Genomic DNA, 26,391 nt, shown 5'->3' with positions numbered 1-26,391 from the left:
CCAAAAACTGAAAACGAAAGCCAAAGCTAAAGCCAAAAGAATGCATAATGAATGGGAATAAAGAGCATTTAACAAAACAGCAATCACAAGCCTAATCAAGTTTCCCAAGACATTTTAGGAACTGCTATCAAAAACTCATTGTTTCCAAACATCTCTTTAATAATCCTGAGTTCCAAACAATTCTGCAGAGAAACAAAAGTGTGATAGCATGCGTCCCAATGGCATCACCATATACCTAATGAAGAACAAAGTAGAAAGTAAAAATAAAACTTAAATCACACCAAATCTCAACTTTGAAACACATGTACCTGAGAGATACTGTTTCATTTAAATCAACACTGACATATTCTACATTTGCTAGTTGGAGGTTTTTGCCTTAACTGAAATAGCCTATAGTTTCTTAGTCTCTCAAAACACTTTTACTTCTTGTAAGTGGACAAACGTCAAACAAATGTAGCTATAAACATCAAACCAGCAAATAATTGAAATCTATTTGAAATAGAAAGAATTTATAAGTACCAATGGTTTGCATAAAGCTCACAAAAAAACATACCAAGAAGAAAAAGGGGACAGGACTTTATAGTCAGCTTGTCATTCCCAATTAGCACCAATTCCCTAAACTATTTCATTCATTCTTGCAAAGATAAGTGCTTTTAAATGGGAAACACGCCTTAAAGAAAGAACATGGCTTTTAGCAATCACCCTTGGAAAGAGGACCTTCATAATGGTGTAATTTCTGATACATTAAATAAAAGTCCTCATTACAATCATCTAGTAAAAAAAGAATTTTAGTCTTTACTTTATTCTAAGTGTGGAAAAATTACAAAGAAATAACGTTTGCCATTCACGGGTGTGCAATTTGCAAGTGTCAATAAATATTATTAAAAATCTTTTAATGATTCTCCACTTCTGCAATTTGACAGACCTACGGACTATGATTTTGAGTACAGAGCTCAAGAGACCAGAAAAAGAACTTTCATAGCACAGAATATTTAACCACATGGAACGAACAAAAATAAATAATTTCTTAGTAGGAACAAATGATTTCTTATCACATAGGATAAAATCTAAATTCACTTGTTCCCACGGCCTATGAGGAACTAGTTAATCTGGCATCTTCTGTCTCACACCATCAGCCATACTGACTCCACTCTGGACACAAGGATCTTCTTTCTGTTCCTTGAATCAGCCAAGGACAATCTCTCACAGTGCATTAGCACTTAACTGCTCCCTCTTCCTAAAGGGGTCTGAGCTCAGAGCTATGTATGGTGGCCCTTGGACTCCTCACCATTCAGCTTTCAGCTCACATGTCCCCTACACAGAAAAGTCCTTCCTGGATTGCCTTATTTAAATTCAACACTCACTCATTACTTCCTTTCAGATAGCTTTTTTTTTATTATTTTTACTTCATCATCAGTAGTGATTACTCTCCCTAATAATCCACTTATTTTTTTCTATTTATTGCTGAGATCCTTCCCTTTTTTGGGGGGGGGGAGGTTGTGTAATGTAACTTCCATGAGAGAAAGAGACTTATATTTTCCAAGTCCAGTAAATACTTGCAGACTGCATAAGAGAAGGTAGAGAAATTTAAGACAAGGGCTGGTTAATCGGCTGACCCAGATAGAATCTACCCTATCCTGGAAGTAGGATAGCTGGATGAAGGAATGACTTTGACATAGATGCATAATAGAGAGCTTCCATTTCATCTCCATGTGGAGCACAGCAGGGAGGAGAGCCCTTTCTCTGCGCATTCAGCACTAAACATGGTTCTGACACAAATGGCTTTCTTCCTGAGCTTTGTTTGAAGACTTTGAATGAGGAAACTCTTAGGTGGGAAAGATCTGAAGAAGCAGATGTTCCTGAAACTGCCCTTTCTCTCTTGTCACCCTTTCTCTCCCTGGTTCTGCACACTTTTACTGTGATCCTTGGAAGCTCGGAAGTTCATGGTCACCATGCCAGCTGATCTTTAGGAGTGTAAACTGTTCCCTGGTTAATCCTTACTGAAGTGCAGAACATGTCTTTTCTTTTCCCTATATGTCAATCAAGCAACTTGTACTAAAAATCTCAGAGAAAGGAAAAGCAAGAGATAAAATAATTTGCCAACTTTATTTTAAATTGATTTGGCAGGCAAGCTTTAAATGTGCCTATCCAAGTTCCTTTCCCTTGTATATAATCCCATCTGAGGGAGAAAAAGTAGACATCATGGTCATAGCAGAATCTTCAAAGTTTTATCTTGCAATAAATTTAGATTGTTGTTAATTCTAGAATATTGATTCGAGGCCAGGCATTCAACAAGCATTTAAAGAGCACCAACTATATTCCTGAGTAAATGTAAACTGCTGTAGCTCTGTATGCACAATGTAATTTAAAGCTAAACAGTGCTTGTAGCTTGGGGAAAGGCATAGATAATAAAGTTTTAGTTAAAGAGCACCAATTAACTGTGCACTAAACATGGCCCTAGACACTGCATAGTTGGCAAAATTGGGGGGGAGGATATAAGTGACTATTAATATATTAATCATCATAATGAGTAGAAAAGAAACTATTACTGTCATCACAGATGCTAAAACATCACTTAAGAAAACTCAACTTCTACTCTTAGTTTTAAAAATATATCTATTATTTGAGAAATAAGTTTCAACCGCTATTTTAACATGAAAAAATTGCTAAGGTTTTATTTTTTTATTACTTCTACATTTAAAAATAATTTAATTTTCTTGACAACTTTGGAAAGAAGGATTTTCATTTTGTTTTGTTTTTCTCATTAAGATGTCAAATCTAAGCCTCAAAGAGGTTAAGACACTTACCCAAGCATACACAATTATGAAGTCAAGAACAAGGACTCAAATCCATGTCTAACTCCAAAATACATGTTTTTTGCATTCATCAGGTTGCCTATATGGTCACAATATGAAAAGATTAGGTAATATTATACTGAATTGCACTTCCTCCCAGAAAGCTATGACATTTGAGGTCAGAATTAATCATCCAGCTGGGCGCCTGGGTGGCTCAGTTGGTTAAGCGACTGCCTTCGGCTCAGGTCATGATCCTGGAGTCCCAGGATCGAGTCCCGCATCGGGCTTCCTGCTCAGCAGGGAGTCTGCTCCTCCCTCTGACCCTCCTCCCTCTCATATGCTCTCTCTCTCTCTCATTCTCGCTCTCTCAAATAAATAAATAAAATCTTAAAAAAAAAAAAAAAAAAGAATTAATCATCCAGCTGAACATATGTAAAATACCTGGGAGAAACTGAAATGTTATAAGTGTTAACTTGGCATGAGGCGTGATGTTAACTCTACTCAAGAGTGATCTAAAGGCGAGGTGCCTGGGTGGCTCAGTTGGTTAAGTATCTGCTTTCAGCTCAGCTCATGATCCCAGGGTCCTGGGATTGAGCCCTGCACTGGGCTCCCTGCTCAGCGGGGAGCCTGCTTCTCCCTCTCCCTCTGCCTGCCGCTCCCCTGCTTGTGCTCTCTCTCTCTCTCTGTGTCAAATAAATAAATAAAATCTTTAAAAAAAAAAGTGATCTAAAGGCAATAATCAGATTGTGTTGAGGGTGCACAGAATCAATGTTCAGTTGAACCAATCTGGCAGAATCACTAGTTGTTGGCCTTGCTCCAGGTTCTCCTCTTCTGCCTCAGTGCACATCTAGATTATCTTTCACTGTCTCCTTTGCAATTTATAATTGAGATCTACCAATAGAAAGGGAGCAGAAGTGATATGGACCATTCCCAGGCAAAACCCATAAAAATCTCTTAGATGCTCCTTTCCCTGCATAGTAGGCCAAAATGAAAGTGATCCTGGAAGATATATGTTGAAGATGGCAGAGTTTCTATCAGCCTGGGTCCTTTCCTCCCCCAAAACAGTGTGAAAGAAAATCATCCACTGTTATTCACCTGCCTACTATTGTTATTGAGGAATAAATGATTTCTTTGAGCTATTTTACAACAGTAGTTGGCCTACCTTAACAAATACAACTAGATTCCATCATACTTGTTGAACTATATGGAAGGCTAATATTTCCCCAAGCTTTGGGCTCAACATTTCCTCCTCCTCCTCCTCAATACCTTTCTTTATCACCTTTGGCACTTCTATTCTATAGGTTTCTTGGTTTCTGCAAAGTTTTCCCTAACCTCTCCCTAACCTCAAAGAGGATATTTCATAGCCCTCTAAAATTTCCTGTTTTGTGTTTCAGAAGCATGGAGCAAATTAGCCTTATGAACCCTTACTTGAGCAGATGCCAGGAGAACTCCATCATACTAGGCCCCGAGAAAAGGCCTGACTTTGGCCCTGAATACATTTTTCTACCTTGTTTAGTTTTCCTGAGCAATCTTTGCTGAGAATTTTTCTGTATTTCAAATGCAGATAATGCTTTATCTCTTGTGATGCTAACCTGAGATTTACCTTGGCACATAGTAGGCATTCAAATATTTATCAAATATTATTTATCCTTCAGGTCTTCAAGAAGACTGAGATAAAGTTCCAGTGTTATAGCTTTGTACATCAAGACAACATTACACCCTGGGGCCCCTGGATGGCTCAGTCGTTAAGTGTCTGCCTTCGGCTCAGGTCATGATCCCAGGGTGTTGGGATCGAACCCCACGTTGGTCTCCCTGCTCCGCAGGAAGCCTGCTTCTCCCTCTCCCACTCCCCCTGCTTATGTTCTCTCTCTCGCTGTGTCTCTCTCTGTCAAATAAATAAATAAAATCTTTAAAAAAAAAAGACAAATTATACCCAAAGTAAAGCTAACAAATGAAATCTCGAAAATTTACACAATGGGCAAAGAAGTATATTGCCTCACTGAACTATGGTCCAAAGTCAATGTGATTTTCTTAATCAAACTGAAAAATCTCACAGGTAAAATTCATAGGGTCATTGAGATGTCCTCCACCTTTTATTAAGATGAGGTAGGCCCAGACACTTGGCCATTTTTTGGCACTGGTGGAGAATGCAAACTGGATATCATGAATTTGCCCAAAATGGTTAATCTGGAAGCAGTGAGAGAGCCTTACCTTGTGTCTGTTCCTCATTAAGAAAAATTAAACAAAATACTCCTTCTTGGCCCCTCCCAATTCCAAGTGAATGAAGGACAGAACGAGACAGTAAAAAGATCATCTAAAAGTATAGCACATATATAACATTAGGCATTAGCATGCGTTTCCATTGTTTTAACCCCTACATTATTAACATTAATGTTTGTGTTTGTAGATTTCCTTATAGAATAGTGTTGTTTCATTGTTTTATTTATATAGTTTTGTGTGCTATCAGTCTTCTTGAATGTAGTTATTTGCTTGAAACCAAAGAGCCCCCTCAACTGAAAGCAATTGCAAATATACAGCCAGTTCTCATGCTTCTATTGCTCCGTGGGCACGCGAGGCTGGACCTCGGAATTAACTTTTACAACACACTCCTTTTCCTTCCAGATGTCACAGTCCTTCTGAATGTATTCAGAATATAAAGATTCTAATCATCAGCACTGTTTCCTATTCAGGGATTTAAAACACCTACAAGCTGAAGTTGTATCCATAGAGAATGGTCGCCATTCTACTTCCATTTCTCAAAGTTTATTCTTCCTCAAAAGAGAGAACCAATTTGCCTCAATATATCACCACTTGGCCAAATGAACCCAAAACTGTCCAATCAACATAACCTCTCAAGCAAACAAACTAGGAATGGGACTCATGAAAGAAATATGGTTGGCATTTACATCTATCACTATACTTCTCAGAAGCTGTTCACTAAATCTATTCACTCAGCAGCATTCTTAGACGCTAAAATTTTGTATTGAGATGCACAATATGACAATCAAATAACAGGTCAACACAGTAAGCTTCTACAACGCAACAGCTTTTCAGCAAGACACATTTCTCTCTGTACAGGGACTTCCCACAGTGCGGGAACAAGTGGGATGGAATGGTCTCGTATTTCAGATCAGAGAGCAAAAGGGTGCAATACATGCCGGACTCCCCTCACATAATACTCCCATCAAATAAAGCAATCTGGATGCCGTACTATATATCAGTGCTGTGCAATGGAATATAATGGGAGCCACAAATGTAAGTCACACATGTAATGTTACATTTTCTGGTAGCCACATTAAAAATTAAAAAAGAAACAGGTGAAGTGAATTTTAATAATATATTTGATTTAACACAGCATATCTCAACTACAATAATTTCAACATGCAATCAATATTTTAAAATTTGTTAATAAGCTATTTTGCATTCTTTTATTCATATTAAGTCTTTAAAACCTACTGTGTATTTTATACTCATAGTGCATCTCAACTTGGACTAGCCATATTCTAAATGCAAAATAGCTGCATGTGGCTACCATACTGGACAGCCAACTTTATGTTTGGGAACAACATCATGTGCTACTTTCCTGGAATGATCCCCATTACCACTTAATCCTCCACTTAGCTAGGCCTATTCACACTCAGAGCTCAGAATTATTTATTTGACACATATTTATTAAGTGAACACAATATTCCAGGCAGTGTTTTAGGGTCAAAGGATAAGGAATGGACAAGGCAATATCTCTCTTTCAAAGCGTGGAAGTACAAACATTTACCCAGGCCTCTCTGGGTAAATGTTTATGTTCAAATACTTGTTGAACATAAAGCAGAAAGGAGGGAAGAAGGAAGGAAGGAAGGGAGGGAGGGAGGGAGGGAGGGAGGAAAGAAAGAAAGAAAGGAAGAGAGAGAGATAGAGAGATATAGACTGGTAGAAGGTGAGGCAACTCTATCAATGATGTTCATTAGCTAAATGGCATAGCTAGGTGCCAAAATTTACCATTCTCTACCTTATTTATATTCACCCCTTTCTGAATCCTCCCAAGCTCCACAGAATCGGTACTTTATACCTTGTAGTTCATCTGCTATTTTCCTGGATTTACTTCAACAATGCTTCAATCCTGGTTGTGTCCTAAAGATATGTATGAAGGGGCTATATATTTTATAGTCACTCCAGTAAATTTTAAAAACTTTTTTATCTAGTTTATATTGTATAATATGCATTCAAAAGAAGCTGGCTCACTTTCACCACTGTCATCTTGCCAAGGATCAACACAATGGTTATAAGCAGCTCACACCTAGCTCTAATTACAGAGATATGCTGATATTTCCTTCCAGCGGCCTATTCACTCTTTACTAACTTAGTCAATCACCAGAATTCCTTTTTTAGGCCAATGATTTTTTCATTATTGTTTTTTTAGTTTTTGCTAGAACATATCATCTATGCGTATTACGCACTTTCAAATTTATGTTTCAATCAAAAACTTCAAAATGTTTTATGATGTATATTGGGTTTTTTCATCTCTGTCCTCTAAATCCGTATTTTACTCATTGTCTCATTTATGTCCGCAATCTACAGATTCAGCTAAGTTGGTCGATGCTGAAACCTTGCAGCCCTCCATCCCCAACCTTTCTCTAGGAAGGTCAGGGGTTTTCAAAGTGTGGTCCAGGTACTAGCAGCACAGACATCACCTAGGAACTTGTTAGAAATACATATCTTCAGGCACCTCCCAGACATACCAAATCAGAGAATCTGGGGATGGGGCCCAGCAATCTGTTGTTTTATGGAGCCCTGCAGGGGAGTCTGGTGTACAATCTGATGCAGAGTTTAAAAAGCACTGCTCTTAGCCAACCTCTCGCCCTGTGCTAGGGTGCAACATTATCAGAAACAGAAGTGAACTAACTCACTGGGCACTATGTTTTGGAAATGAAACAGGGTATCATGATAGAGAAACGTATTTAGAGAGCATATTTAAATCTTGGAATAAAAAAAATAAAACTATAAACTAAAATGAAATTTACAAAGAATGGCACAAGCATCTAAAAAAAAAAAAAAAAAAGACCCAAACTCTTAAATTGAAAATCCATCAAATTTCATTGTAAAGGGGAAAAGAAGTCACTGGGGCTATTTTAAAATCTACAACATTTCTGAAGTCAGATTCCAAGTTGTCTTTCAGTTTTTGTTTATAGTATTTTTAGATCTCCCTCTGCATGCTATGTTTTCTTTTAGACATACTGCCAACTTTTTGTATCTGTCATCTGGTTTTGAAAATGAGGTTTCTCATCATTTTTTAAGCATTTCACCATTTCAATTGTCACACTAATGCTTGGTACATCTGGAAGTTCCTATGATAGGATGGATTTAGAATCTACATTTAAAAGCGTGTCAAATAATTACCAATATTTAATTTCATGTTCCTTCAGAAAAAAAAAAACCCATTAGAGGTTCTACAGCTCTTCTTCCGTGCCATCTCCTAAATTAAACTTCATATTAAAAAGACTAGATTCTAGGATTTCTCAGGCTTCACATTTTCAAATTTAAATTCAAAAAAGCAGAAAGAACTGATATGGAATGAGGTGATTTATCCCAGGGGTTTGTTCTTTTTAACTATAAGATAAACCGAGAATCACAAGGGGGAGAGGAGGGGAAGAATCACATGAGTCGGGCTGGCATCCTCATGTTATTTTTGTATGTGATTACATACTGCTTTGGGGTTTCTATTTCAAGCACTAGTCATTTATTTTTTCCTCCAATACAAATGTATTCTTGATGACTAGGATATCGTTCTAATTATTTTTAATAAAAATCATTTGGCACCCTTGAACTTTTATAGTGTTCTCCAAAAGGTTCAAAATATTAAACAAAAGTATCCTTCCATCCCCAAACCGCAATATGACTTCAGAAAGTTAATTAATGTCACATCTGAAAGGATTAGGCTGTGAAAGCTGTTTGAGATGGTAGCAAAGAGCATAAACTTGGGAGTCAAATTGCACAGGTATGGATTCAGCTCTGTCACTTACTCGCTAGATGACCTTGAGCAATTCCTTAAACTCTGTATTTAAATTTTATCATCTATAGCAAGTGTGGGAATTTATCTAGCTCTTGGATTGTTGTTAACAAGGATCAAATAAATCAGCTCATGTAAAGGGTCTATCATGACGCCTGATACATGGTTTCAAATACTTAGGGATATGATTTTAATAATTGGTTGATCTCTGAAATGATGCTTTGATAAGAAGTTCTTTCAGTTAGGGACAAGTATATTAATACTTGCTGTCCTGGTGTTAGCTGATTTTCCATAAACTTGTCATAATGAATGATGGATAGGTGGCTGGACAAATTAGTGGGTGGGTCCAAGAAGATTAGAGTAGGGAGCTTTCTTGAGAAGTTGAGGATAAGAAGTACCAGCAATCATCCATTCTTATCTACAGGTACCCCCCCCACCTGCTCCTCTCTTCCCTACCCCACCTCTCCAACAAAAAAACCTCTCTCCATCATATACACACGAGTAAGCAGAAAGGTCCCCACTGCTCAGGAATCTGTGGGTAACATGCAGTTCTCTCCTGACCACTTTCTCCACCTAAAAGACAAAGGGTGCTTCGTTACACCACATGGAATGCTTGCCTTTGCTTGTTTGAAAACACCCCAGAGTTTTAGGCCATGATATGTATCAGTTTAACTTAGTCATTATACCTTTTATTTTTCTTCTGAAATATAATATTTAGATATACGTATTTAATATCATAATATGAAAACATAATAAAATATAATACACTATAAAGAAATATATAAAGGAATACAGATAGCCCACAATTGACAATGGTTCAACTTATGATTTTTTGACTTTCATATGCGGTAAAAACTGTACTTTGAATTTGGATTTTTTCCTGGGCTAGTGATATGCGGTCTGATACTCTCCTGATGTTGGACAGTGGCAGGAAGCAGAAGCTCCCAGTCAGCCATGCGATCCCCAGGATAAACAACCTATACACTTACAACCATTCACATTTTACTTTCAGTATAGTATTCAATAAAATACATGAGATATTCAATACTTAGTTATAAAATAGGTTTTGTGCTGGATGACTGTGCCCAACTGTAGGATAATGTAGGTGTTCTGAGTACATTTAAGTGGACTAGGCTAAACTATAATGTTCGGTAGGTTAGGGGTATTAAATGCATTTATATGTTATATATAATATGTAAAAGTATATATAAATATATATTCCTTCATATAGTATATATTTATATACATACATATAAAGTCCACAAAAGCAGCAAACGTTCGTTGTAGAAAATACTGTGCATGAATATATGGATGTTTCCAGCCATTCCATATAAAGCAGTACACCCATGCAAAATTTTGGTAACCCAAAATAAATAAATATATATTTATTACAGTTTATAGAGGTAGCAATAATAACAATCCTTTCTTTTTCTCTTGAGTCCTAAACTAATTAAGAAGCAGTTAAGAGCTGCAGAGTACTAAATGGCAAAGCCTATGTCCCTACTCCCTTCTAGATGTAGAAAAGAAGAAACGTCCACATCCCACAGGGAAAAGGCATCTAGTTCCAGGAACCAGATCTACCCCTTCCCAACCTCTTGGTGACTTGTCCTTAGGGGAGGAAGACTAACTCATCTAATTGGTGAAAATGGGAAAAGGAAGTGAACAAGGGGCACTCTCTCTCCAGTCATGCCAGGGGAGGCCTGGCGTTGTTTGGGTCTACCTGTGATGGAGGGCCTGGGTTTCACTGGGGGAGGGGAAGTTCAACAGGTGACAAAGAGTGTTATGAAGGTGATATTCTGAGCTCCATTATCTGGCTCTTTCACTGCTGGTTTCCACCTCAGTTTGAGAGAAGAGAATGGGGTTATTCTTTGGTCCTTTATATATGCCCTTTGTGAGATCCAAATTACTATTCTACAAGATGCCTGCATCTTAATATGTTGAGAATGTTTTCCCTTGTCATTAAATATTCTTTCCTCCATAACACCATCTTTAATTTCTGTTCAGCATTTTTATTGTATGATGCTTTATACCTTATTGAGCCTCTTATATAAGATAATTGGGATTTTAAAAAATTAAGTTGCTGTAATCAAATTTGCAAATAATATAAACATACTATATTCTTTCTATATCATTCTCTTCATTTACTGAGGATGAATTGTTAAAAGAACACTGGCTGGGTCAACATATGTGAACATCTGAAATATTTTTTAAGGTACAGTGCAAAGTTGTCATTTAGAAAGTTTGGGTCATCCTATGCTTCCCTTACAAGTAAACGAGAGTACCTGTTTCCTTGAACACTTACTAGAGTTAAGGAATGGAATTAAAACAATATGTCATATTTCACTTCTCGAGATTTTATATGATTTAGGTAGTGGAAAAAAAGCCAGGGTGCATCCTTTGTTTGGAAGGCACTGTTTGACTACAGTTTGCCCAAGTGTGAAATGCCATATTTCCTTAAATCAAGTTACCTAATCTCTTGACATTAACAAATATTAGCATTTTAAAACCTGTTTTGAAATTAAGACAAAAGCAAACATCATTGCTAATGTACATCTGAGGGAGGAAGGAGAAAGAAACCATGGAAACCAGCAGAGGAATTAAAATGGCAAGGAAGAATTAGGCATCAGAATAGAACCAGCAATAGGCCAGATGAGGATTTTAATTGGAACCAATTTGACAAGAATTATAAAGTGTTCCTTCGCATTTTTCTTTTTCTTTTTTTCTTTTTTCCTTTTGGTCATGCTTTTAGGAACCCTTGATAAATCTCACCTCCACTATACTTTCGCTTCTCATAAAACTCCTTAAAATACCACAGGCAGTCACTACACACAAACACAGCTCAATTTTTAGGCCACAGGATGGCACTCTGGGTGCATACAAATGATGAAGTGCCACTCTTCCCCCGGAAGAGGTTCTCTGTCCCTTGAGAGGTTCTGATAGACACTATTCCTTAGCCCTAACTCAAAGTCCAGCACCTATCCATGGGAGGAGTTTCTAGTGACTAAGATCTCTCCATTCCAAAAGCCCAGGGCTTCTCCTGGTTGTTTGTCTCCACATGTCAAATGCTGGCAAGGGGCTTCCTAGAATAACTAACCTCTTAGGCTTCTCATTTCCTTGAAGGTTACACCTATGGAGGGTGAGAATTTTCTTCAGGGAAAGCAGAAATATCCCTGACATGAACACATCAGGAATGTAACCACTTCACTGCTTATGGATCACATAGTAAAAATGCATTTCCATATGGTTGATAGTTCTAAGCATCAAAAATAGCAGTGTTGTTTTTCTTTAAATATAATTAATGTTCTGTTGTGTGGGAGTGAGGTTAACATGTGATAAATGCAGTTGTAGGTAAATCATACAGAAAATTTTTTTTCCATATTTGGACAATTGAAGTTGTCCTTGTTATTATAGGTATCATCATGATTACTGTTTATCATTAGAATGTGATGTAAAAAGAAAAGCATCCTTAAGCTTTAAATGTTAAGACTTCTGATATAATCATCAGAACATTAAAAGACATAAAAGATGAAATAAGTCCTTGGCAGACAAAGTGCACTTAACTGTATCTTTAGTAAACTATAAATAATAGTAAGAAGATTTATATTAAAACCACAATAATGATTTCCGCTGATGGAAAGAAAGAGGAAGGAGTTGCCAGGCAAGTCATGGGGGATGGGGAGTGGATGATAAAGAAACAGTGTGGGTGCAAAGTGAATTCCTGTCAAGGAATTATAAGAAAATAATTCAAAATTTAAAATAGGACAAAATGATAGGAAGACATGAATGTCAAGCTAAGGTTTCTTTAAGACACGCCTCAGACACAGAATGAAGGCCTTGGGCAGAGATGCTGTGTGATGAGGACACTGTATTAAGATCAATCAGGTATCAGTGTGGAAAAAATTGGGTTTTTTCACTTCCAAAAAGAGGTGAAAGCAGAGAACCTGAAGTCATGGAGGTGTGTTAGAAGGATCCTGAAGGTGACTAATGTAACAACGGCTCAGGCCAAAGTGGGGGCAGAGGAAATGGAGAAAAATCTGCAGGTTAGAGAGATACTGGGAGAAATATGGACTGTCCAAGCTAGGTGACTAAGTGACACTGGTAATGAAGCCTTCAAAATCACAACTTCAGATAGCCCAGCACCTTGAATGAACACAACCTCCAATCCTCCCAGCTCACTACAATAATTCTCTGAGTGGATCTCCAAGGACCCATTTTTCTTCTTCTGTAGTCCCCTCCAGGCTTCATTCCTTTTCCTGCTCCACCAGAATAATATCCTCAGAAATAGCCTCAGTTCCCTTGCCCTTCAATTTATTTGGCAAAACCCTGGGTAAACACAACCAGTCATCAGGTGTTTCCCACCCCTACTGCATCCATGCACATTAACAATGATGGGTCTTACCCAATAAAACAGAAGGATGTAGATATAAATCCAAGAGACATGGCCTTCAAATTTCCAGAAATTTTACTACATTTCTTTGCTATCTTCCATCTCTACCCTCAGCAAATATGGTAAGCATTTTCACACCTTCTCCTTACTTTTATCTGATCATCTGGCCTCATTCCCTTTAAGAATCTCTAGAAACTACGAGATGGGAACTTCATTTCAAATCTAGATACTAACTGGGTCTGCACCCATTTTTTTCCTGCTCTTTTATTACAATGAGAAAAATTTTCTTCCTTCCATTAAGTGACAAAACTTTTATATGTGCACAGGATCTGAGTCCTATTACTCCTGAAAGGTTTCTCTTTTGCACTTTTGGTCTCACATTCTATAATTGATAGTTCTAACTCACACATGAACATAATCAAGAATATCATTCATTTAATTATCAAAGGTTTGATGAGTATCTGCTATGTATCAGGTGTTCTATAAGTCAGGGATAGATAAATTAAAAAGAAAAAAACAAACAGACCAAAAAAAAAAGAAATCCCATGGAGTTCTAGTCTCTGCTAGTGCTAATGTAAGTCTCATCTCAAAACAAACAAAACAAAAAATAAAAATAAAACAATCCAATTCCATTACCACAGTCTTCTTCAGCTACCAATCATTACTCTGTTCTACTTCTAGAAAAATTCCTTCAGATTGTGGTGTACATATAATGTCCCCACTTTTTCATCTTGCAATCATTTTCAAATCCCCCAATCTTGCTCCTATTCCCATCACTCCACTAAATCTCTTCCAGCTCAGGTGTCAAAAAATATCCATGTTGCCGAATCCAAACACTGCTCTTCAGTCCCCAACTCATTCGACCCTTGGCAGCATTTAATTGTGTCGTCAATCCTTTCTCCTTGAAGCACAATTCCCTTGACTTCTATTGTATCATACTCTTGGCTGAGATTCTTCCAGTTCCTTTATTATGCCATTGTATGTAATTCTGTCTGTGTGCAATGCTTATCCTTTCTCTTAGTCAGCCTATATGCTTCCTACTCTTCAGGAATGAACTTACATATCACTTCTTCCAAGAAGTCTTTTCTATCTACTTGTTTTAATCTGAACTCCAATTTTTATTTCATGACACCATATTTGCATCCAGAATCTTTGTCACATTTGTGTAAGTATGTGCAAATTTGTTTAATGTTTGTAAGGAATAAGACTTTTGAATTTTTTTACCATTATATACCAACCTTATATTACTAATCTGTCTAGTAATGACATTGTATATAATTACATACCTAGTGCCTGATATATAGTAAACAGTAGCTAAATAAATGAACTAGGTATTTTGCTTCCTTTTTATTGGACCATGTTTGAGACTGAATGAGACAGAGTCAAAAGTAACTCCTTGTCTTTTGGAGTAAGTGAGTGAGAAGGAAAATTTCAATGAAGTTCATAGTACAGGAAAATTTGGAAGAGGACTTGCTATAGGAGGAAATACTGTGAGCCATTTGGGGGACATGTTTGATTTGAGCTATCACAGAAACATCTAAAGGAAAGATATAGCACACTGATAGAGACATGTAGCTTCTTCTTGATATCCACTTTACCCCTTTTCCATGATGTAGAAGCCATAATACTTAGTGGTTTGGCCTCCCCTCAAGCAGTAAGCTACTTATGTTACTCTCATTCCCTCTTGTCAGAGATTTGTTTGTGAGCCCAGGTCTAAGCTAATTGGTACAATACATTCAGTGGCAACAGGGAATGGCTCAGGAATGAACATGAGGCCCAACCCAATGCAAGAAGTCACGAAGAGAAGGTTTCTTAAGATATATGGGAAAATTGTTCAAAGAGCAGTAAGAAGAGATGTGCCCTCTCTCCTGTTGAACGTGAAGGAGGAAGCACATAGCCTTAATTGCTACCGTTGATCATTCTCGGCACAGCCAAAGGAAAGTCATGCTTGGAAAAATGCCAACGTATGGATAACAAACCCAGAAGATAGTAAGAACCTGGGTTCCTATTACATCACGAATGGCTGGGTCAATAAACCCTAAAGCCTCCTAGTTCTGCTATTTCTTGTTATGACCCAATAAACCTATTAATAAATTATATACATAATTTTTTCTCTGCTTTTGGGTGAAGACTTCTTACCTGATACACATAAGGCAAGGGCTTTGGAAAATGAGTGGGAGTAAAACTAAGAAAATGGACGAGTTCACTATAAGAATAATATCATTAAAAAAATAGGAAGAATGAAGCAACAAATGATTTAGCATTATAAAGAAATGGTTAATAATTAGAAATAATAGTATAAATAGGGACAAGTAAGGCAAAAAATAAAGGCCATCTATCAAAGGCCATCTATCAAAAAAAACTTATCTATCCTGTTCCTCAGAGGAGTGATGTTGGTCATATTATTCAATCATATCAGTACAATAGTACATAAGGGAAGCCCCAGTGCCAGAAAATAAGAGTCTGTGAAAATGTATTTTTAGAGAGAAACCTCAATAAAATTCTAATAAGGAATATCATGAATAAGTTCATTAATTTACCCATGAATAAATATGATATAACTTTATATGTAGTTCTCAACTGTTTCACCATTTATTGAGAGATATCCTTTATTATAGGCACTTCCTAATCCTGGATCTAGGCAACATGCCTGCCCTCAAATCACAGACTCCTAGTAGGGAGACAGACTAATAAAAGGTACACCACGGTCTGGTTAATCCTGAGACAAATGTAGGTAGGGGTACTAGCACTATGGCACGTATACTACACAATGTTAGAGGAGTGGGGCCGCGTGAAAAGAGTCTTGGGGAAATAATGCCTGAACTGGATGTCTAAGGAAGAACAGGCAAAGAAGAAAGCAAGTCCTTGGCAGAAGGAACAAACACAGAGAAATGAGAGATGCGTGGTATAGCTCTGGAGTACGAAGTGTGACTCTTGTATCCTGACCCGGATTCTACCTCTGGTTGAAATTGGTGCTCTTACATACTGCCCCCTCAGTCTACAAGAGGCCAATCAGCCCAGTCCAAATTGGAAAAGAAATGAAAAGTGTCTATTAGTTATGGTGTTCTACATTATCAATTATGGTTAGATAAATAAACATGATAAGACATGTTTCAAAGACACCTTGAAGATACCAGATCTTTTTGTTTTCATTGTGAAAGGCAATGACTCAGATACCAGTTCCTCTGGGATTTATTTTATCTGCTTATAGGAAAACTTATAGACTCAGGCACATAAGGCCATTGCTCTGTTTCTCAACCAAGTATGCAAATACTGCTGTCTAATTACATTTTATATACCTCAATACAATGCACAGTGGGCCCCCAGAAACATTTCTCTCAGAATATCTAATCATAAGTAAATAGCAGCCTCTTCTTTTCTAAAATAGAAACTGAAGCAACTTTCATCTGTGATCAAGAACATCTTTTCCTGATCAGTGGAGTGAGAATCCAAACAACTTGACTATTTTTTCCTTCTCCACAGGCTTCTGATACCTTGATTAAGACAATCTGTTAAATCCCAATTCTTACTATTTCAGTTGGTCTCTTTCTTGGGCCTAGGCAATCAGAAGGAGGCAAGGCCAGTTTGCCTAGTCATTCATGAAAGTAAATGTCCACTTTACAAAGGTAGCTGCTCTATGCAAGTAAACAGGCAGAACCGGGGTGTCTGGGTGGCTCAGTTGGTTGAGCATCTGCCTTTGGCTCAAGTCATGATCCCAGGGTCCTGGGATTGAGCTCTGCATGGGGCTCCCTGCTCAGTGGGGAGTCTGCTTCTCCCTCTTCCACTCTCCCTGCTTGTGCTCTCTCTCTCTCTCTTTCTCTCTGTCAAATAAATAAATAAAATCTTTAAAAAAAAAAAAAGAAAAAACATAGGCAGAACCTAACCATCCCTGGTACAGGAAATAAAAAATTCCTTTGCAAATCTCAGAGGCTGAATAATTCACAACCTCTCTCTATAGCTAATTCTTCTCTTTAGGATATTCTAACTTTGCAGAAACTCTCCCTCAGGTCTATTCCAAGCTTATCTTCATAGACAATAAGTTCTTTCAGTATCAGGGAGACTAAAGGAAATATTCTATATGGTGAGATTTGAGGTATGATAACTGAGAGCTTGGCCCCAAAATATCTCTCCTACTCTCATAGGACCTAACTTCTATTGATTTTATGATCTACCGTTACTTTGCAAATGACTAATAAAAAATGTAAAAAAAAAACCAACTATAGACTAGTGCTTTATCATTTATTTTTTTTTTTTAACTTTTTGGAAGACCTGAGGGTGCCTGGGTGGCACAGTCATTTAAGCATCCAACTCTTGGTTTTGGCTCAGGTTGTGACTCAGTGTCATGAGATCGAGCCTCACATCTGGCTACACGCTCAGTGCAGGGTTTGCTTGAGACTCTTTCTCCCTCTCCCTCTGTGCCTCCTGCTCATGCTCTCTTTCTATCTAAAATAAATAAATAAATCTTAAAAAAAAAAAAAAAAAGAAAGAGCTCCTAGTACTTATTTAGACACAGATTTTTACTGTATTATTATTTTGTGGCAAATATTAGAAAATTTCTAACACTGCTTCATATATGGAATCCCACTCTTTAGAATTAGTTTTTTGACTAACAATCATAAATATCTGTGCTTTTCCACACATGGAACTTCCCTATGCTGGAAAGTTGATGATTTGGCATTTCCAAAAACAGAGTTCTACTGTGGTCTTGGTGATTTTCTTCTCAGCTGTTGACATCCATTCTCTAAGTTTTATTGTTGATGCTTTTCTTGATCTTAGGAGAAGGTTTAAATGGGAGATTATTAGACAACAACTAAGATAAATGTTCCCTAAATGAAATGTCAAGTTGCTGCATTTAAATGCAGATGGCAATTAAATTCAACATATATTACTGATAATGCACATGACTTGAACAAGTTTTGTTTTCATACTTTACAATTCCAGTTAGTCAACATACAGTGTAATATTAGTTTCAGGTGTATAAGACTTGATCAAAGTTTTTACCATGTGTATGCTATGACAATTCCATTTCAATGGTCTTCGGCAAAGTGATTAAATGTTGCCATCAGTTGTTTCAGGGATGTTAAAATGTAAAAAATATAAATTTCTTAAAACTGATGAAATATGGATCTCCCAATGGAAGCCACTTATTCATTTGTCTATTTACTCAATCAGTCATTAAAAATTATATTTATTGAGTATCTACCATGTGACAGGCACATGGATAAGAGTCATAAGATGATCAAGTAGATGGACGGGTTTCTCTAATCACAGACTTAGAAACTCATGGATCTAAAATTATATACTGTTAGAGTTTATGGCCTAATCATAAATAGGAGTTTCTAGTTTCTCACAAGGTATTTCTTGATCAAGAGAAGTCCTAGGAATTGCAAGAGAAATTTTGCTATTCTGCCAAGACACCATCTACCCTTAGCAGAAGAAATAGTAACCAGAGAGGTTTCTGGAAATAAATAGACATATTAATCTAAGATAATGTTCACTTGGAGCAAAGAAAAATCAGAGCAGACCAAACTAAGTGAACCAAGGCATTTCTATGTTCAGATTGAGAAAAAGAGTATACAAGTAGAGGCAGGCTGGGTGAGAGAGACACATGCTAATACCAGCCAGCCGGTGATGTGGAAAGGAACTGGAGGCATCCTAACTTCCATCTGGATGTTCCTTTAACTTCTGTTAGCTTCCCAAATTCTAGAACTTTCTTGCCTATATCTAAGATATGGACCACTCAATCCCTATGTTATGCACATTCCTGGATTCGGTACTTCTGCCTACTTCCTGCTATATTACACTATCACCACAGAATCATCAAACGGACCTCTTCAAAGGATCGTCAAAGAATTCTAGAATTCTAAAATTTAATCCAAGCTTCAGATTGTTTTAGAAATAGGGAAACCGGGGACCAGAGACAGAATGCAAATTGCCTAAGAACAGTCAGCTTTCTTCCTGTCATATATTCTTCTCTGACAATGGAGTAATTTGATTATTACAACTCCAGTGTCTTTCGGCCACTGATTCAATGACATCTCTGTCTCAGATACTCCTAGACAGCAACTTTTTATTGTTTATTCTAGAAATGACACGTGTATACACTTACACATGTGGAGACATATATAACACTTTTGAATGTCAAGCACTATCTTGGAATTAGATGTATGAAAGATAAAATGATGATTTTCTTCCCCTTAAAGACTCTATGCTGCAGAGAGAATGGAGAGCATGCCAAAAGTCCATGTAATAATTAAGATGTGGATAAGGTACCATGTGATACTTCCTCTGCTGAAGAAATTCAGAAATGATCTCAGGGAAGAGGAGATGCCTGAATAGAAATAACTGGGAGTTTATGGTATAAGAGGGAGAAAGGGTGGTGGAACAAATATCTGTGGATCTTGCCTAGTTTGTGGTCTTTCCTCCTGCCTCTAATAACAGCAACTTCAATTTCCTGAGAGATCTCACCACTCCCTCACTCTTGTTCCATGAGATTCACCCCAACCTTGCTTCAGAGCCACACATATGATGCTGGGCTCACCCATCAGAGCATCCCACTGACCTGACCATAGAATTGGTTTAGTAATGGATGAAGACTTTAGTCAGACTAATGAGACTTGAATCTGGGACTTTTATTAAAATAGACGTGGAAAAAAGCAGTCTTTTTTTTTCTGGTGTTACCAAAGAATAGATTATAATTTGGAGCAGATGGCAGCCATCTTGTAACCATGAGGGAGAGCCTGAGAATGGAACAATTACAAAAGAAAGCAGAACTGACAGATGGAGAGTGAGATCAATACCTGATAAAAATCATTAGAGTATCCGGATACAGCTGTGTCTGAAATTGTACTAAATCTACCTCAAACTTTTCAGTTGTGTGAGTCAAAAGCTTTCCTTTTTTACTAAAGCCAGATTCAATTATATTCTGTTTTCTGCATATAAAGGACTCCTAATAGTGGGTGTGTGTAGGCAATGCTTGTGAGAGAAGATCGATTTTTGGGGAGCCAGAAGGTACTATTATAGGCTGAATTATTTCCCTCAAAATTCATATGTTGAAGTCTTAGCTCCCAGTACTTCAGAATGTGACTATATTTGGAGATAAGATGAGGTGATTAAAGTTAAACGAGGTCATTGGAGTGGGCCCTAATCCAACATGACTGGTGTCTTCATAAGAAGAGCTGATGAGGACACAGATATGTACACAGAGAAGAGCATAAAATGACAGGGAGACAATGACATCGGTAGGCCAAGGACAGAGGCCCTTAGAAGAAATCAACCCTACTGACACCTTGATCTTGGACTTCTAGCCTCCAAAACTATGAGAAATACATTTCTGTTCAATCCCCCAGAGTGTGGTACTTTGTTAAGGCAGCGCTAGCAAACTAATAGAGGCAGGTTCCCAGGAAGAATGAGTGTCATGGATAAAGGATCAGGACATGCAGAAGTGGTCAAAGATGAAGGTAGAGGGGATAGTGTAAAGTATGTTCAAATGGATGCAAAAAATGGACATGGCATATGTCACCTTCATCACGATTTGGTTCTGTCTCATTCTTTCATCTTTTATACATATCTTTGTCCATGAGGGAGGACAAGCCACACTGCACGGTGTTTAGACACTGTGACTCAAGTCTTCAAATACTTATTTGTTTTGAAATGTATCAGTGACACAATTCTGCTAAATATAATCAATCCTTCCTGCTAAGTTTAGGGAATAAGCTTCTTTCACAAGAGCCCCGCACTTGTGATGTGCAGTCTGATAGAAATCTGGCATTTTCAAGTTGGTCTCTTCAAGTAGCCTGGCTTCTAAGAATTGGGTTATTGTTGATTTTTGCTTCAAAATGGTATGTGGCTCTATTTTGTCTGTGCACAACAGAGTACTGATGAAACAAAGTATAGTCTGGCCTTTAAACAATGGTGACAAAAAAAGCCTCAATTGTTGAACTTTCAAAAACCTCCCAGCCTCAAGAACATGCTCTTCACTGTTGCTGTAATGAAGTCCTTTAGCTCTGGGAGTCAGAACAAGAGTAAAAGTGAAGCTAAAGGAAGAGAAAGAAGAAACTTCCATTTGAAACAGAATTTTAAAAACTGTATTTGTTTGCCCTTAGCTCGGGTGTGAGGACTCATTACGGACTAAATTCTTCATGTTTCATCTGGATACACAAAGACCAAGCTGGAGCTGGTAACTCGAGGGAACCAGTCTCCTGTGTTATTTCCAACTCTCCACTTATTAAAGTTAGACCAATGCTATTTTCTCTGTACTGAGTTCTATCAGAGACATTTTAAAGTGCTCTTTACTTGCTTGAGAGAAAGCATCTGGGCATTCTTGAGTGTTTTCATGGATTTTTATCCATGCTCATAAAAAAAACCATAAGGTTCTTTTTTTTTTTTTTTAAAGCACCATTTCACTTCCTGATATAATTGTTTATTAATTTTCAGATCACTCTATAAATCATGTCCTCCCTATCAGGCTGTCATACACACATTGAAAGTTCTGCAGAGTAACAAAACAAACAAACAAAAATAACAACAAACCCCACCCCCCAAAAAACTTAGAAATTATGTTTCCCTCTCATAATCATTGATGCTAGCTTTCAATCTTGGCTGCGATATTTTCTTCTGAGTCACTATAAAAAACAACTCCTTCTAAACGCTTTTTATACTTAGGAGAAAAATGAAATCAAGTGCTTTCTTAGCATAATAAGTGAATGCATTATATGTTAACAAGCATTTTCTTATTTTTATAATGGCAAAAAATTGTTAAGCACTATTTCACTCTCCTTAATTGTAATAAAGCAGATTTGCTTTCAGACTGGAATACAATAAACTCTGATAAATAGCAGTCAACCCAAGGTGGGGTTGAAATCCCAGTGAAAATGCTGACCCTCTTCATAAGTGCATGTAATTTTATAGATAGACCAGGGCTTTATGGCTTCCCTAAAATACATATTTCCAACTGGTTTCCAGTTTGATAACTTCAGACATTGAGCTATAAATGGAAAAAGAAGAATGAAGAACAAGAAAAAGGAAGAGGAGCAGGATGCTGATAACAAGGGGGACGAGGAAGGAGGGGACATTATTTTGCTAAAACCCATAGTTACACATACAATGATATGGCCTTCTACTTTAAAATCAACTTTCAGTAGATCTGCACAAGCAGGCAGCCAGCTGCAGTTATACTGACTTTTAGAAAAATATTTATCTAATTCCTACACAAACAGCAAGGTCAAGCTTTTATGTTCCACCTTCTCTATCAGGTTTCCAACCCCAGAGCCAGCAATGATGTTCAGCTTCCCCGAACTCATAGAGTATTTATTCTTGCTGCCACTGATTTGGCACTTAGCGTACGCTACCAAGCTTTGTTAATTATCTTTTTTATGTACATGTCCTGTCTGTCCAAATAGCTGACTCTCCTTGACTGTAAAGGCAGTATCTTAAAACACTTTGTATCTCCACCACACAGCAAAGGGTTTTGCTAGAGTAGTTTCAACATATGTTTTTGGATGATGGTGGTGATGATGCAGTAAAGGGGAGGCATTATGCAATGTGCCCTGTTATATGAAGGCATCTTGAACATTTTCTGCTATAATCTACCATCCAGCTCTCTGTGCCGTAGGAACTTAGCACATGTCTGGTTAATTTTAAGCAATTTTCTTTCAGTCCAAGTAAGTTGGTATTCAGTTATTGGACTAATTCACATTACGTTTCTGTGTATAGATGTGGGGCTTTATGCGGGGCTCGATCCCAGGACCCCAGGATCACGACTGGAGCCGAAGGCAGATGCTTAACCGACTGAGCCACCCAGGCGCCCCTGTGTATATTTTATTCTTCTAGGAGGTTCTTATACTCCTTAAACACTTTTGTCAGTGGCTCTCCATCCTGGATTTATATCAACATTGCCTCTGAAGCTTTATAAAATGAAGATGCGGGGCGCTTGGGTGGCTCGGTCGTTGAGCATCTGCCTTCGGCTCGGGTCATGGTCCCGGGGTCCTGGAATCGAGCCCCACATCGGGCTCCCCGCTTGGTGGGAGGCCTGCTTCTCCCTCTCCCACCCTCCCTGCTTGCGTTCCCTCTCTCGCTGTGTCTTTCTCTGTCAAATAAATAACATCTTAAAAACAAAAAAAAGGAAGATGCCAGGGCCCCATCCAAGATCTAAAATATCAAAATATTTGGAGATAGGACACAAAATCTGCATTTAAAAAATATCTCTACTGACAATTCTGATGTGCGACCAGGTTTGAAAACTATTGAAAAACCTAATCAAACACTATTTTCTGGCCAATATAGCCTTTTTTCCCCACTCTCCTCAAATTTTTTTTCCCCACTCTCCTCAAATTTTTTTTCAGACTTTACACATTAAATCATACATGAAATAATGGTACATGCAAGGAGAGATCAAGTGGCTATAATTTATATGTGAATAAAATATTTAAATAATTAAATATGTGAATGAAACAAAAAATATGTTAAATGAACTATTTCTGCATTTCCCACACTGCTTTGCAAAAAGATTTAAAGCAGCTTTGAAAACAATTTTAGAATTAAACAAATACTGAGGGAACTAAGCTGAAGGGACACAAGGGTAGAAAATAAGCAACTCCAGAAAGACATGAGGGTAATGTTTGCAAACTAGAATGGAACGCATGGTGTCCTGTTAAAGGCATAAGGCAGTCCACAAATGTGGTTAACTCTGTGTTTCCTAGCAGCCAAAGCAAAGAGAGAAACACCGGTGCTGTACAGTTTCCATGATGTTAAAGTGGTTCACTTTTCCAGACACTGATGGATCCTTATAAAAAAGAGAACTTGTAGCTCTGGTAGGCAACACCTCCCACACAGTCTTTCCCACAAACAATAGTGTATTTTCTCCCATTATTTCTTAAAGTTTCCATCAGTGTTGTCTGCTGGTACAATGACAACACAATATTTTGCAAAAGTGATTTGACAAGGAGCATAAACTGTTCAATTACTCAGGAAGCAAATTTTAGAAAACGATTGCCTTTCAGTTAATCTTCTATAAATAGTATTTCTTGTGACTGTATTTTTGAAAATGATTTGTAAAAGTTTAAGACTGTCCTCAAACATGGAGTCTGTTGTGTCAATATTCTCTATGGCTAATTAAAGTCAATTACTTGACCATCATCTGTGCAGAGGGATAGATCTGGTGTTTTTATTAAAAATAAAAATCCAAATTCAGACACATGCTAGAGATGCTGAAACCCCATTTCTCTAGAGGCAATTGGAAAAGAAAGTTCCCTTTGAGTGGGCCAAATTTTTTCTCAGAAAACAGTTCTTAGTCAGCTTTAACATTGGAATAGTGTTTATTGTATAACCTAAAATTCCCTAGAGTTGAGCTATGCACTGGATTTTTCCTTAAATATGAAGTTTCAATAAATATTCTGCTATGTTTACTCTCCTTCTTGGCTTTTCAGATAGAAATCTAGAGGTGATGGTCACCTCCAACTGACCTACAGTATCTGGTCATGTTGTATATGTCTGTCTTTAGTGAGTACATTTAATCTGAGAGATTAAACCAAAAGTACAGGATTTGGATACAGAAAAGAGAGAAGCTGCAGAGCTCAAAATTCCTGGAGAACTGAATTTCTGCCTCCCACCACTCACTGGTTGCATGGCCTTGAGCAAATCCATTCCTCACATGTAAAATTAGTATTTTACTCTTTTTCACCGTTTTTCTTAGCATTGTTGCTAAACATTTTTTGTAATGTATAAAATGCTTGCTAATTGCAGGTATTTATTTTTCTTTGGATTCTTTAAAAAGAACACTAGCACAGAGATTGAAGAGGAAAGCTTGATATCTTATGACTCAATGGACAGCGGCCACCTATAGGTACACACACACACACACACACACACACACACACAAGATCTGATTTCCTCCGCTCGCCTCATCTTTGCACATGAGTGCCGTGGTGGCTCTATTTTCATAACCCTCATCTTACCAGCTCAGTCCTAGGCATAAAGTACAAAATACATCACTAACTCCAAAACATTATTTTCATGGATTTTCTTTTCATGTGCTGTAACTGGCCATTTATCGCGTGCTTACGACCTGCCACATTGCTTGCAGGCACTGACATTTGACTTTCCCCCCAGATGGTAAGTCCCAGGAAGGCAGAAGTCATGCCCATCTGGACTGCAGCTGCCTCCCCAAACCTTTGTAAAGTATGAGACACATAGTAGGCATTCAATAAAGAGCTGCAACAGAGTTTCTCATCCATTTGTTCGTATAACACTAGTATTATCATCCCCATTTTTTAGGTGAGGAAATTGAGGTTCCAAGAGAGGATGCAGTTTGAACAAGAGAATGAGGCTAATGGGCAGAATTCAGATTTGAACCCACTTTTATAGAGCTCTCACGACCCTGTTATGTATTATTTTTCCTGTATATGATGCAAACTGTCCAATAACCTAGGTGCCCCTCAGGCAGCTAGGGCTCCATGTGTCACACATCGATTCTTATTTGTGATGTGAAAATCTAATCGGATTTATATGTCTGAGCAGTAAGTAAAATGAGCCATGTCCCAGGTTTGGCTTATAAAATGCACAGTATTTAGAAGAAAACAATTTATATTGCCCACTGTGTTCTTGTGCATGTTGGCTGAAATGTCTACAAATGTGGTTCTTAGTTTCCTTGCTACAAAAAGAAAGAAACTAACATGATTAACTGTAAGAATCGTAGTGTCTATGAGCTATGAAAAGAAACAAAAAACAGAGAGAAAAAAAACTGGATTTTTAAAAGAAGCATTCATTCTTCCCATAGTGAGACTTGAGAGTCTTTTCTCTGTGAGATTTACTAAAAAGATGTCATTCAGGGCCTCTTTTCGCAGCACTGATTTTTGGGGAAACAAACGTTGGAGTCAGTACCAGTATAGTTCGATGACCTCAGGAAACTTGTTTCTGACCCAAACCCTTGCATTTCAGAGGTCTGGCCTGATTTAGAGGTACGGTTCTCCTCGCATACACTCAAATCATATCTCCTTTGTGTGGAAAAATAAGATTTCATGCACAATCAAGTTTATCTACCTCAAATCAATAAAAGCATTAAAACAGATATAAAAGAAATACAGTTAACCAATTTAAATATTATTGAAAGTCTTGTAGAACTACAGATATGCTGAATGTGAAATTTCCTAGTTGAAAGGTGTGTTGAAAGCGTTTCAGGCAACACTAGAATGCTTTCAAATGATGCGCAG

At 37.6% G+C, this 26,391-nt stretch overlaps 1 protein-coding gene across 11 annotated transcripts in view; it reads right to left on the bottom strand.

The window, feature by feature from the left end:
• The window catches only part of TENM2 (teneurin transmembrane protein 2), a 1,203,413-nt gene that overhangs the window by 949,877 nt on the left and 227,145 nt on the right, over positions 1-26,391 (bottom strand). The gene's annotated exons all lie outside the window — the stretch shown is intronic.

This window comes from Phoca vitulina, unplaced genomic scaffold (assembly GCF_004348235.1).
Source record: "Phoca vitulina isolate PV1807 unplaced genomic scaffold, GSC_HSeal_1.0 scaffold6, whole genome shotgun sequence".
Taxonomy (NCBI): domain Eukaryota; kingdom Metazoa; phylum Chordata; class Mammalia; order Carnivora; family Phocidae; genus Phoca; species Phoca vitulina.
The sequence above is the reverse complement of the archived record's forward strand: the minus strand, read 5'-3'. Positions and strand labels throughout refer to the sequence as shown.